Raw genomic sequence first — 13,944 nt, 5'->3', positions numbered from 1 at the left:
TTGCCCTTGAAAACCTTCAAACAACAACTAAATGCAAAAGATAATAAAGTATGGGCATGAGATCCAGGAGACAAGGCATGCAAGAAGTCCACATGCCGTTCAAAACAAAAGCAAAAGAAGACAAATAACAGTCCACTTTTAGAAACAATGACACCGACAGTTTTCAGAAATAATGCAAAGTTACTATTCAAAAAAGTTGTAAATAGTTGTTTGCTTTTTGAAAAGTTGTTCTGTCGCTTAGGAAATTGATTTGTATATAAAGGAGCATTTCCTCCCATGCAAAAACACACTATAGTCACACCATTCTTCAATCTTCATACACTCAAGCATCCGAAGCCTTCCTAACATCCTTTGTAAACTCTTTCTTGTAAACACTTCTCTTTGTAAACATTTTACATATCAATAAAAGTTCAAGTGTACATATTCAAGAAATCTCTAAGCCTTAAGTAAGTTATCTTTCTTTCTTTAGTGTATTTGTTTAATTAAACTTCTAGTCTAAAATAGGAAAACACTATTGTAGTTATAATATTAACCTGCTAAACTTAGTTGAATGCTTGGCATACAAATAACTGGACATTAACTAGGGTACCTCTGAGTTCAGATGTTAAGGCCTTATACTTGCATTGTAAGTGACCGTCATGCTGAAACATGTCAAGTTCTATGTGCAAGGTTTTACGTCTAGTTGTTATAATCACCATCTGACTATTTAACCAAGCCTTTGCTTTACGAATTTGGTATTAGAACCAAGTTTAACATTTTAATAGTATAATTATAATAGTAAAGTATATTGAGGATGGAAGTCATTAACACAACTGATATTACACACTTGTTTAATTTTGTATGAACAATAGATATTATTGTCCTTGTAGACCTTGTCAACCACAACCACCAGGTATTTATTATCCTAGACACCCAACTATAACTAGCATAAAGAGAATATTAGCATATATATATATATATATCCAAAAGAATTAGTAAGACTTTGAAGAAGCATAAGTTTTATCTTGGTTATCATGAACACCATTCATTTATTACCAAATATAATAACATAGAAGTGTAGCATAGAGTTTTAGAAGCAAAAAGAGCAACAGATCAAACTTTAGAGACCTTGAGAGAAGAAAGAGAGTTTCTAAAAAACTAGTTAGCTGTAACTTTAGAGAAATGTAGACTGTAGTTGTCACATCCGGGTTCCGTAGGAACTTCGTAGTTAAGCGAGAATGAGGCCAGAGCACTCCCAAGATGGGTGACTCACTGGGAAGTTGCTCGTGAGTTCCCAAAAACAAAACCGTGAGGGAATGGTAAGCCCAAAGCGGACAATATCGTGCTACGGTGGAACCACCTCTAATGGTCTATACGACATGCACCTAAATTGGATCCAAATGTGAGCATATGGTGCGGGGGTGACTAGCGATTTATCGCATAGCTATCAGGAGAGGATAGCGTGAGCATAACTATATTTCACCCAATTTAGTCGCACAAACCTTTTCAGGGGTTCCAACTCGTGTGCAGTGTAGTACCGTACATGTCACTTGCGATGACTCCGGCTAGATAAGATTGATGAGATTGATTATGAGCTATAGATTCAACCGTACAGGCCACTATAGGTGGATCCGGTTGACATATTGTTTGGCATGAGTTACTTATATGATTTGATGAGATATATATATTTTGGCATGGCATATAATTCACATATCACTATTTCTGAGCTGGTTTTGAGATAAGTAATTATATTTTTATATTCCTGGGAAAGTTACAGGTTTTACGGCGAGGGGTTAGAACCTTTGAAAAGAGATAAGGTTTTCGAAAAACTTTGTTTTACTGACCCACTCAACTTTGTTTTGCGCCCCTCCAGGTTCAAGATAGCAGAGCTTTGGTGGCCACGAGGAATCCAACGGTGTTCTGACATAATTCACAAAAGTAGGATTCACCCTCGGGTGTTACATCTTAGTAATTGTATCTTTAAAGCTTCCGAAATGTGTAAATGGTTACGTCACTCTCACGTGACGGCCAACATGCCCTCCTTCGGGACGGGGTGTGTCAGTAGTTTATGATAGATTATCTTAATTTAAAAATTAACGAACCACAAAAAAGAAAAATAAACTTAGACCAAAATAGTTTAGTTCGTTATTTTCCATTAAGAAAGCATAATCATATTTTACATAGTGAAGAAAATCCACAACCAATAGTATTGTAGATCTTATTATTAATCAAGCAGAAAATATAAAATTAGAAAATAATAAGCATAATCATTTGTTAAACTAGTTGTTATAACATTTTCAGAAAAATTCCACAAAAACAATTAGACAAAATTTAGATTATATTACATCTCAGTTAAAAGATAATAATAATAATATTCAAAGGTTTCCTAGCAAAAAAGAGATAAAAGAGATTATTGACTTCATAGATAGTAAGCCTAAGCATGTAGAACTTAGATAGCTAGAGATAGTTGAGCAATTAAAATTAGAAGTTCAAAAAATTCAATTAGTACAAAAAAATTTGAGTAAACAAGTAAATAAGTTGCATAATAAAATAGACAGATTATTAGTTTAATAACTGATTATAGAACTAATAGAAAATAAATCCAAGCTTTGAAAGAAATTAGTAAGTTAGATAAAGAACCAATATGTTTAACAGATTTTTCAACACTAGTAGCTAGTAGTAATATTCCTATTAGACAAAATAATTTAATTATCCAATTAGTTTTAATAGCTGAAAAATTAGATCAAGTTGAGGAACAAATAGCAGAAATAAATCAAGTTTTACATAACGCATCTTCATCACTTCCACCATGTTTGTTAGAAAAATAAAAAAATTTAACTTTGAGTACAAATAATCATATTAGAAGACCTAAGATAAATCATTTTGATAATAGAAAATAAAACTCTTTAGGAGAAAATAAAAAAGAAGTAGTTGGAGCTGAAGATAGTTTTGAGAGAACACAGAGAAATAAATATAATTTGTATCAATTAGGTTTATTTGAAAAATAGAAGTAGAATTGTAAGTAGCACCAGTCAACATGAAGTTAGTTGTATTGATAAAGAAGTTACACTTAATTTACTTAGTAAAGAAGCAGTTACCCATTTGAGAAAATCACATTTCAGTCAGATTTACATAGGAACAATCTTAATTGGAATAGCAAGATTAACTAGAGTACAAGTCAGCACAAAAGTTCTAGTATATATATATGATGATAGATGAGATCATCACCAACAAGCAGCAATAACAACAGCTGAAGTCGACTTAAGTTCAAACTTAGCAGTTATAGGATGTATGCCAAATTATGTTATGACAATAAATGAATTTAGTAAATATATTAAAGTAAGTATAAGAACAAAAAATTATAATATGAAATGAGAGTATAAAAATTTGTGTATTAGCTTAATGTATATTGGTAATGTGTCTGATAAATATAATCATAAGTTTAATTTAGAATTTTAAAATTTAGTTCAAACATTTGGTAGTAAGCATGTAAATATGACAGAAGCAAAACCCGTAGATAATAGCTATTTAGAAGGAATTCAATGGATATTACCTAATTTACAAATAGCAAGAAATCGACAACCAAATAGAGTACATATATATGAAACTAGTATAGGTGAAGCAACAAATAGATTTAGTAATTATAAGCTATTAGAAAATATAGAAGATGATGAGAGTGAAATTGAAAATGAAAGTATTCATACGGATTTTGATAGTTTAGATATTAATTTAGTAGAGAAATTTTTTGATCATATTGTAGATAAGCTTATAGAAGATATCAATCATTTAGATGAAGAACAATACTTAGAAAAATATAAGACATATGAATTAGGACTTTATAGAATTTCAGATGAAGAGATGAAAAAAATTAATTTTAGAAATAGGAGCAGAACATATTTTAGGATAAAAAGAATATAATAATTTATTAGAGTTGAAAGTAGAACGTTATCCAACAGAAGAAAGTAGTACATTAGGAGTAGAAAATATGTAGGTAGAACTAATCAACAATTTTTGAGACAAACAAATGAACAATATAATGAATAAGCAGGAGTAGATTACACTGAAGAAAGTATGATGAAACCATCTAGAAAAAAAATAGGATTTCATATTTAAGAGGATTAAAACAAATTAATATAGCAAGTAATATATTAAACTTAGATAATGTAGATCCACAAGATTGGGAGATAAGTTGACAGATGGGAAAAATGTTGCGTACATGTAGCATTAATGTTAGATTTTAGTAATTCACAAAATATGTTAGATTATTTTGAGCATACTTTAAATGGTTTAGTTTTTTATTATTTTCAATCATGGAAAATTCAAATTCTAGAGCAACTAAAACGTATTTTAATATTGATGGTTTTATTACTTTAATAAAGTAAGAATTTTTAGATCATAATAGGTTAGATGACAAAAGCGAACATGAACAAATAAGAGCAATTAGAAATTTAGAACAAATACGAATTTGTGATTTACAATATATAGCTGAGTATACATTAGATTTCTTTAAATATTTAGGAAGAACAGGTATAATTAGTAATATTAATTTATTAGATACTTATATGACAAAAATAAAAGGACCAATAGGTAAAAAGATTTGGAATGAATAGCAAAAGCATCCAAAGAAAAATGATATTGCAATAGGACCTAGAATTCAAAATGTATATGACATATTTAGACAAGAGTGTAGCCAAATAAAAGCTAAGAGATAAATTAGGAAACAATTTTATATGAGTTATAAAAATATAAATTTACCACAACAGTATGGCTATCACAAGAAAAATAAGTATAAGAAAATATACAAAAAGAAATATAAGTCTTACAAACCATACAAACAATATAAGAATTTTAGCATAAGACCTTCAAGAACATTTAGGAAGAGAAAATATATTCCAAAACAATTTAGGAAAAGAAGTGGTAGACATTGGATTAGAAAATATAAAGCACCAAAAGATAAGAGTAGTTGTAAATGTTATTTATGTGGAGAAGTTGGATAAATTAGACATAAATGTCCAAAATTAGGTAAAAAGCCGATAGAAAAAGTACATTTGATGGAGTTGCTTAAGTTAGAAGAAGATGGAGATATTCAATCAATATATAGTTTAGATTATTTAAGTGATAATGAGAGTATTTACAGTATAAAAAGTAAAAATATGATAGTTTCAAACTCAGAAGATTCAAGTAGTTCATATGGTTATTTAGAAAAGTATATGTGTGCATTCATAGAAGAACAACATGAAGAAGAGTATAAATATATAAATTTAGGTTGGCCATAAAAATGTCATAAGTGTAGCATGTTAGTTGCAAATAAATATTATAATACATATTCAATATTGTGTGAAAAGTGTTATAATAATATATTATTGGAAGTTAATTCAGCAGAATTACAAGAAAATACTGAAATATTAGGAAATACTATTCATAGTATAGAAAAACAAAAAAATTGACACACCCTGATCCGAAATGTCCACCTGGACTCCGAATCGAGCTGTGCTGGCCGTCACCAGGAGGGTGACGAAGCCATAAAGTGTAATGATGTGGAAAAGGTGAATAAATTTAAACCTAAGGGTGCCTAAATATAAGAGCGTGATTGTGAACGGGAATAACCCATTTCACATGTGATGTCAGAGTATAAGTAAAATACAGTAAGGTAGAATGAGAATCATACCATCTAAGGTAACCACCTATACCATTATTTGCCAAGAATCCTCGTCGACATGAATGCTCAACCACTAAAACCTGGAGGGGCGAAAAACAAGGGTGAGTGGGCCTAAAAATAAAGTTTTATAAAAACCTTTTTGAAAACATTATAACCCCTCACCGTAAAACAAGTATAGTTTCCAAAATATACATACTACGTATAGTATTAAAATACTTACCAGAGCTAGCAGTATCTCAAGAAATGTAATACGTCACAAACTTTTGTAAATAAACACCTGATGTCTGTAATCACATATTCTTGCATAAATAACATATCATATCTAGTGCTCATCGACATATGCTGACACACAAGTTCATGCAGAGATATTCTATCATGAACAAGACTGGGTGTAGCAATGATATACGCTCTAGTACTACAATCATAGGAAGACTAGCGTTATGCGCAGCACATACGAGTCATAATTTCCTATAGCAATCTAGGACAGGACTGGCACCTACAATGGATCCAAAGTGAACGTACGGTGTGATGTGAACATACACGTGAAAGACTGGCTCTAGCCTGGGTGAGTACTAACACCGGTGCTGCAAACGATGAGCAAATAACATAAATGCAGTCATGCCACAGTGATTCAATAATTCTAGTCAACATAATAGTATTCATAGCCGTAAACTTAATTAAGGCATCCGGTAAGATTTATAGTGATTTCCTAATTCTCACCGTTACGTCATTTCCTATAAATGTTAATTTAATTACAATAGTCGTAGAGAAAATTCATTATTAGATGTATATATGGAAAGTAAATAAATATATGTATATATATCAAAGAAAAGACCCACTCACAGATCATGTCATCAAGTCGAACCTGCCTCACGGGTTTCGAAGATCTTTGCGATGCGTTTCACCTAGAAATGAAACCATTAACGTAAATATATAACGTACTAACGTATAAACAAGTTTTTCGTACAAAATACGGCTAATAAAGGAACTATTTTAAAATTGTCGAATTTCGAAAACAGAGGGCGGATTCGGATTCGGCATGTCGAGAAACCTAAGAAGGGACCTCGGGTTCTGCCACGCGCTGCCACGTGCTGCCACAAGATGGCTACACTGGCAGCCATTCGCCACCACGCTATGGCTTCACACGCGTGCCCACGCGTTTTTTTCACGAAACATGCAGCTTTTGCAGGTTACAGGCCTTACTTTCAGAGCTCCAAATAAGTTCATTTCTCAACCAAAATCCATGATTCAAAAACCTAAATAAAGTTAGGAATGCAGGGAATAGATCTATACCTATTTGAGGTCGAGTCATTGTCGGAGTTCGCCAAAAAAGTGGTCGAAAATGGTTGGATGATCACGGTTCAAATTTTAGAATACCAGAAAAACTTCATTTTGTCTTTTTAGTCATTAAACCCTACCAAAACAAGTTTAAAACCTTAAGATCTTCCACAAACATAAAAAATGAAGGGAAAAAAAGTGTTGTTGAGGCTTACCTTGGTCGGAATCGACGAGAACTCATCGGAGATGATGATGAACCATGGCAATGGCCACTGTGCAATGCAAGCTCCACCCCTGGGTTTGATGTTCAAGGTCTAAGCTTAACAGAGATAAGGAAGGACAAGGCGCGATGGTGGTTCGATGGTCTAACTTGCCGGAGTAATCGTGTGGTGGTGCTTCTGTGTTACTGTGCACAGGGAGTGTAGAGAGAGTTTGAGATGAGAGAGTTTTAGAGAGTTTGAGATGGGGAGCAACACGTGGTTGTCGTCGGTGTTAGTTCCATGATACGGGATCTAGCTGGAATGGCAAGTGGTAGTGCTTTGTTGGTCTTTACAAAAACATAGAAATGAGGGAGAAATGGGGAATGAAATATGAGAGAGGAAGAGAGTCTTAGTGAGAGAGAAAGAGTTTGAAAAAAAAAATGAGAGAGATAACTGGGATAGTGGGTAGGAAGGACACAGGGACAAAAGGGATAGAAGACCCATGTGGGTGGGTCCCACCCTGCAGAAAATCCTACAAAAATTATTAAAATAATAAAGGTATTTATCTAGAATTATAGATTTACCAAAATGCCCTTGAACATCGTAAGTCCGTAAAATTTTAACCGTAACTCCGGTTTCAATTTCGCTTACGCCTACGAGTTCACCTCAAGGGGCATTTTGGTCAATTCACACTTTTAAAATTTATAAAATCATAAAATTAGGGATGGGTTGTCAAAATCTACCAACCTTAAAAAAATTTCGTCCTCGAAATTTGAAATCATTTGTTATACAAAAATAGTGAAAAGACAGCAAAAAAAAAAAAATGTAGAGAAGATATCAAGTTAGAGCAGTTGTATGAAAGAGAATGTCATTCCAACGCGATCGGAGTGCAATGATTCCTCTCTCATGCCTCTATACTCATCTTTTCCTTCTCCTTTAGTACAATACTATAATATAATACTTTTTATAAAAGCATAAAGTCGAAAATATTTATATATGTATAATAACATCACGTCAAAATACATATATATAATAACGTAAAGTTAAAATAATTGTACTAAAATTAAAACTGAACATAGAATATTTTTCACCTATGCACTCATTGAGTCACGTACTCTGAAGATAAGTGTGTAGTACCTTTGGGTCAAGCCCAAACAATAATTAAATAAATAAATAAATAAAAATGCCAATGTAAACAGGCCTACTTGTTCACTTGCTTAACGATTGCAACAAATAAGTTATCGATATTACGGTCAACAGCTCGCGATAAAGACAGCTCACTGTTGTCTTAATAAGCAAGCAAAAAATTCTTGATGGTGCAATATTACCATCTTGCCCCTCATTGGGAAATACATACAAATCGAATGATTAGCGCTCGATCGCGCTCACGTACTACTCTCTTGGGCGACATCGTTAATAGCTCACAATTTGCTACATCTTAAACTCAATCATTCGAATACCTGTTCGCAATACTCGTCTGTCAATCATACACTATGCATGAAGTCTTTCTACCACGTCTCAAATGGTGTCATACTCAAAAACCAAAAGTGTAACTGCAATCACACACAACTCTAACAAAGATAAGTGTCTACTAAAATCATGCTAAAACAATAGAACGGATAAATTCAACATGCCACAAAGGTCCGGATAGTTCGTTCAGACTAGCTATTAATCTGAGGGTGAAATGTGGTATTGGACAAAAACTTAGTACGTATGGCCTTCAAGAAGACTTCCCAGGACTTGGAACTAAAACGCGCATCACAGTGAGACACATTAGTGACATACACACCATGTAGCCAAACAATGTAGTTCAAAAATATCTTGGCGAGCCAATTCATTGTGAACTTCCCTTAGATTTAACGAAAACTATGTCGAGAAGGCTAAAAGAACAATCAAGAATTTGAGGGTCAAACAAGTCCATCAAATCTAGAATACAAGGTAACTGGAATTAATGCATGACATCTCGCTACAATGGTAGCTTTTGGAATATTCAATTACCAACGGTAAAGATTTCTTAGCAGAGTATTTGTTGGGTAATTGAGAAATTAATGGGTACAATTGCAATTCCAATATCAACAGTTCTTCTAGACATTCTATCGGATTCAAAATAATACGAAGTGCAATAGGGTAGACATGTACCCAAGGTTGACTGGAGTGCCTTCTGGCACAAAGGCTGAATATGGAATCATAGTCAAAGTAGATACTGATCGATTTGTCAAAAAATTCGATAAATTTAAGAATGAGTAAATTTTACCAAGTGGTAAAAAATGTAGTCCCTCTGGACCAATGGAAAGTGGGTTGATTTGTCAAGTCGATCTATAATCACCGAAACATCATCATAATCTCCACATGTACAAGATATCTCGTACCGAGAGTTTATGGTGATATTCCCCAGTTGCATTTGGATACATTAAGTGATTATAACCACTCGAACAATTTTCTTGATGATTTGTAAATAACATCAAATTGATGCTTGTGAACTCCAACTGGAATGGGATAGAAAAGGCTGGAAATGTTCAAGGGTAGATATGTCTTTTGCAGTGGTAAACAATAATTACGTTTGCACAACTAGGGTGATACACGAGGGTGCAATCATAGATATTGATTTGGTTTTTCCATTACCAATGTCAGAAATCTAATTCATTTCAATTGAAGATGTATTTGAGAAGTCTAGGGTTGATAAAGATTTTGGACATATTTCTCTATAGAGAAACGTCATTCGATTTTCAAGTAAAGATGACAACTGTTGACTCTAACTCATGAGTAAGGTGGTTCATTTCATACGATTCCAATTGTTGGGAAACATAAGTGATACCCCACCAAGCTGCATCTACCCAGCCAAATCAATCAGAGAAAATGTTATCGTGGATTTCCAAATTATCGACGTCATCGAAAATTGTAAGAATAATGCTCGGGAAGAGACAACACTTAGGTTGTCAAAAATTTTATTCATATCCAACACAAACTAAAGTAACGTTCCTCGGTCCACAAGTGAGGAAAAACACTATAGCTGAAAAATCGCTAATAAACCCCCACTTATTATTGACAAGGCCAAAGATATCACATATTTCACAACACTTTGTGAGGATTTCAAATTCTGTAGTTACAACATTTTGGGAAAATGAAAAGAACGTTGTCTGTTGAGATCACGTCTCACAAGAAAAGTACCAAGTTAACCTCTAAGGAACATGGTAATAAGTTGATTGTTGGTGTTTAGAAAATTGAATCTCGTTGCTGGGATAGGTGAGAAAGTCGTCTGTAAGACTACTACGAATTCGTCAGGTTATGGAATAAAACTTGGCCCAAAAGGTTGGTCTGGTAGACCATCATTTCGAAGTTGGGGTTAACGGTTTTAATTGTCACCCGATGGAGTTGCTAAAATCTAGATACGATCTTAAGGTTCAGCCTTTCACCTTCGTGGATAGGGTTGAGGTTCCCAAGGTAAGGTGTTTGGTTAGGTAAATTCCTAATTGGTAAGCTTTTGTAACCAAGTTCTCTAAATGATGTATGAGTTGTTTGAAAGACAAAGAAAACTGGTGTAGTACAAGAAAGTGGATCGATGGTGTATTTCACTTCACCATTTGGTGATATCCAAGTAAAATTTTAAGAAATGACGCCAAAAGTATACGTCCTCGAAACATACCATACTACTTTTTTCTCTACAACATGTATAGTAGGTCTTCACAGCTTTCTTGATACTCAATTTGCTTTTATAGTGGGAATTAACTCATGCTCCAATTTTAATATTTGTCGGTGGATATGACCACAAGAATGACTGGTCGAGAATGTTTGGTTACCCAACTGGGTAATATGGTTAATACAACTATGAATTTACTATCCTAATACAAGGCTTACTCTTAAGTTTTCATGATTTTAATTTCTTCGGCTCAGGTAGTCATTGTTAATCAGTCTATCAGTCGTGTCGCTAATTAACGCACATATGATATTTTGTTATTGTTCGCTACCCTGAAATTGTGAACCGGTGTTTGGGCATAAAGGTATCATTCCTAGATACTAGTACCTATGTCCGGTATCAGAAATCATATCGCCTGAATACTGGTTGATAGTTCCCGGATATCGGACAATATCGTCAATTAGTAGTGTCATCGTAGGCTGATTACAGGTTAGAGCTCGCTCAGGCAGATGATTTCGGATGGTTGGTAAGGAACTGGTCCTATGAGGTGGTTCTGTTGATTTTAGGGAAAATACTCACTACACGGGGATTTCTACTAACTATAAGTATAATAACTCGTACTCCCATGCCTATACTAATAGAAATGACGATTAAATCATCAAAAGAAATTTGCAAAACTAGTATTGGTTGGAATGTCCTAAGGCCGGAAAAAGGAATTTCCTAATGATCTACTTTAGAACGAACTTAAACGGAAGTCGACCTTCCTCCCGAAGATCCGTAATGACCACTTGTGAATTTGAAAAGATTAGTGCCATCAGGGACCAAAAATGGATGTTCCCCAGATGATCTTCCATTGAGTGTTACCACTTTAGGACCAAGTTGTCGTTCAAGACATTTCTTCCGATCTTCCTCCCGAAGATTCGGAATGATCGTTTGTGCATTTGAAAAGATTAGTGCCATTGGGGACCAAAAGTGGTTGTCCCTTAGATGATCTTCCGTCGAGTGCTACCACTTTAGCACTAGGTTGTCACTCAAGACATTTATGGAATCTTGACGAATGTAAACTTCATAGGAATTCTGATAGATGATATCCTAACGGATAATACCGAGGAATCAAAACAATTATTGGTTTCCTAACTCGAAAGGGTTGGTAAAAATGACTAGATGGTAGAAGGATTGATTGGTAAATCTCTGGTGCCATACAATTATCAATACATTAGCCTTGCTTTAGGGCTATGAACTCGTCTCCAAATTGGGATTTTCCTTGGCATGAAGGCTCTTTATTTAAAACCTAAAGGTGGTCGCTTCTAAAATGTCCCTAGGTCGTCTAAGTTACTCAAAGCTTAGAAAAAGTTAACATATTTTTCGTGCTTGACGAGGTGGCAAGATTAAAAAATTAAGCTCAAGAACCGAGAATGCTTACATCACACGTGTGATGAATGCAATATTGCCCAAACTTATGCTCTAATACTAAACTGACAAACCCCGATCCGAAATGTCCACATGGACTCCGAATCGAGTTGTGCTAGCCGTCACCAGGAGCGTGACGAAGCCATAAAGTGTAATGATATGAAAAAGGTGAATAAATTTAAACCTAAAGGTGCCTAAATATAAGAGTGCGCTTATGAGCGGGAACGAACCCATTTCACACGTGATGTCAGAGCATAAGTAAAGTACAGTTAAGTAGGATAAGAATTATACCATCTAAGGTAACCACCTATACCAGGATTTTCGAAGAATCCTCGTCGACACGAATGCTCAACTACTAAAACTTGGAGGGCGAAAAACAAGGGTGAGTGGTACTAAAATTAAATGTTCTATAAAAACCTTTTTGAAAATATTATAACCTCTCACCATAAAACAAGTATAGTTTCCAAAATATACATACTACATATAGTATGAAAATACTTACCAGAGCTAGCAGTATCTCAAGAAATGTAATACGTCACAAACTTTCGTAAATAAATACCTAACATCCGTAATCACATATTCTCACATAAATAAACATATCATATCTAGTGCTCATCGACATATGCTAACACATGAGTTCATGCAGAGATATTCTGACATGAACAAGACTGGGTGTAACAATGATATACGCTCTAGTACTACAATCACATGAAGACTAACGCTATGCGTAACACATACGAGTCCTAATTGCCTATAGCAATCTAGGACATGATTGGCACCTACAATGGATCCAAAGTGAGCGTACGGTGCGATGTGCACATACAGGTGAAAGACTGGTCCAGGCCCGGGCGAGTACTAACACTGGTGCAGCAAACGATGAGTAGATAACATAAATGTAGTCATGTCACAGTGATTCGATAATTCTAGTCAACATAATATTATTCATAGCCGTAAACTTAATTTAGGCATCATGTAAGATTTATAGTGATTTCCTAATTCTCACAGTGATTTCCTAATTCTCACAGTTATGTCATTTCCTATAAATGTTAATTTAATTACGACAATCATAGAGAAAATTCATTATTAGATGTATATATGGAAAGTAAATAAATATATGTATATATGTGTGTGTGTGTGTGTGTGTGTGTGTGTATCAAAGAAAAGACCCACTCACAGATCGTGTTGTCGGGTTGAACCTGCCTCGCGGGTTTCGAAGATCTTTGTGATGCGTTTCACCTAGAAATGAAACCATTAACGTAAATATATAATGTACTAACGTACGCATTTTTCGTACAAAGTACGGCTAATAAAGGAACTATTTTAAAACTGTCGAATTTCAAAAAATGGAGGGTGAATTTAGATTCGACACGTCGAGAAACCTAAAGAAAGACCTTGGGTTCCTCCACGCGCCATTGCATGCGCCGCCATAAGGTGGCTACACTGGCAGCCACAAGCCACCACGATGTGGCTTCCCACGTGCGCCTACATGCATTCTTCACGAAACCTATAGTTTTTACAGGTTGCAGACCTTACTTTCAGAGCTTCAAACGAGCTCATTTCTCAACCAAAATTCGTGATTCAAAAACCTAAATAAAGTTAGGAATGCAGTGAATAGATCTATACCCATTTAAGGTCGAGTCATGGTCAGAGTTTGCCAGAAAATTGGTCTGAAAGTGGTCAAATGGCCACGGTTCAAATTCCAGAAAACTAAAAAAACTTCATTTTGTCCTTTCGGTCACCAAACCTTACCAAAACAAGTTCAAAACCCTAAAATCTTCCACAAA

This window comes from Malus sylvestris, chromosome 16, assembly GCF_916048215.2.
Source record: "Malus sylvestris chromosome 16, drMalSylv7.2, whole genome shotgun sequence".
Taxonomy (NCBI): domain Eukaryota; kingdom Viridiplantae; phylum Streptophyta; class Magnoliopsida; order Rosales; family Rosaceae; genus Malus; species Malus sylvestris.
The sequence above is the reverse complement of the archived record's forward strand: the minus strand, read 5'-3'. Positions refer to the sequence as shown.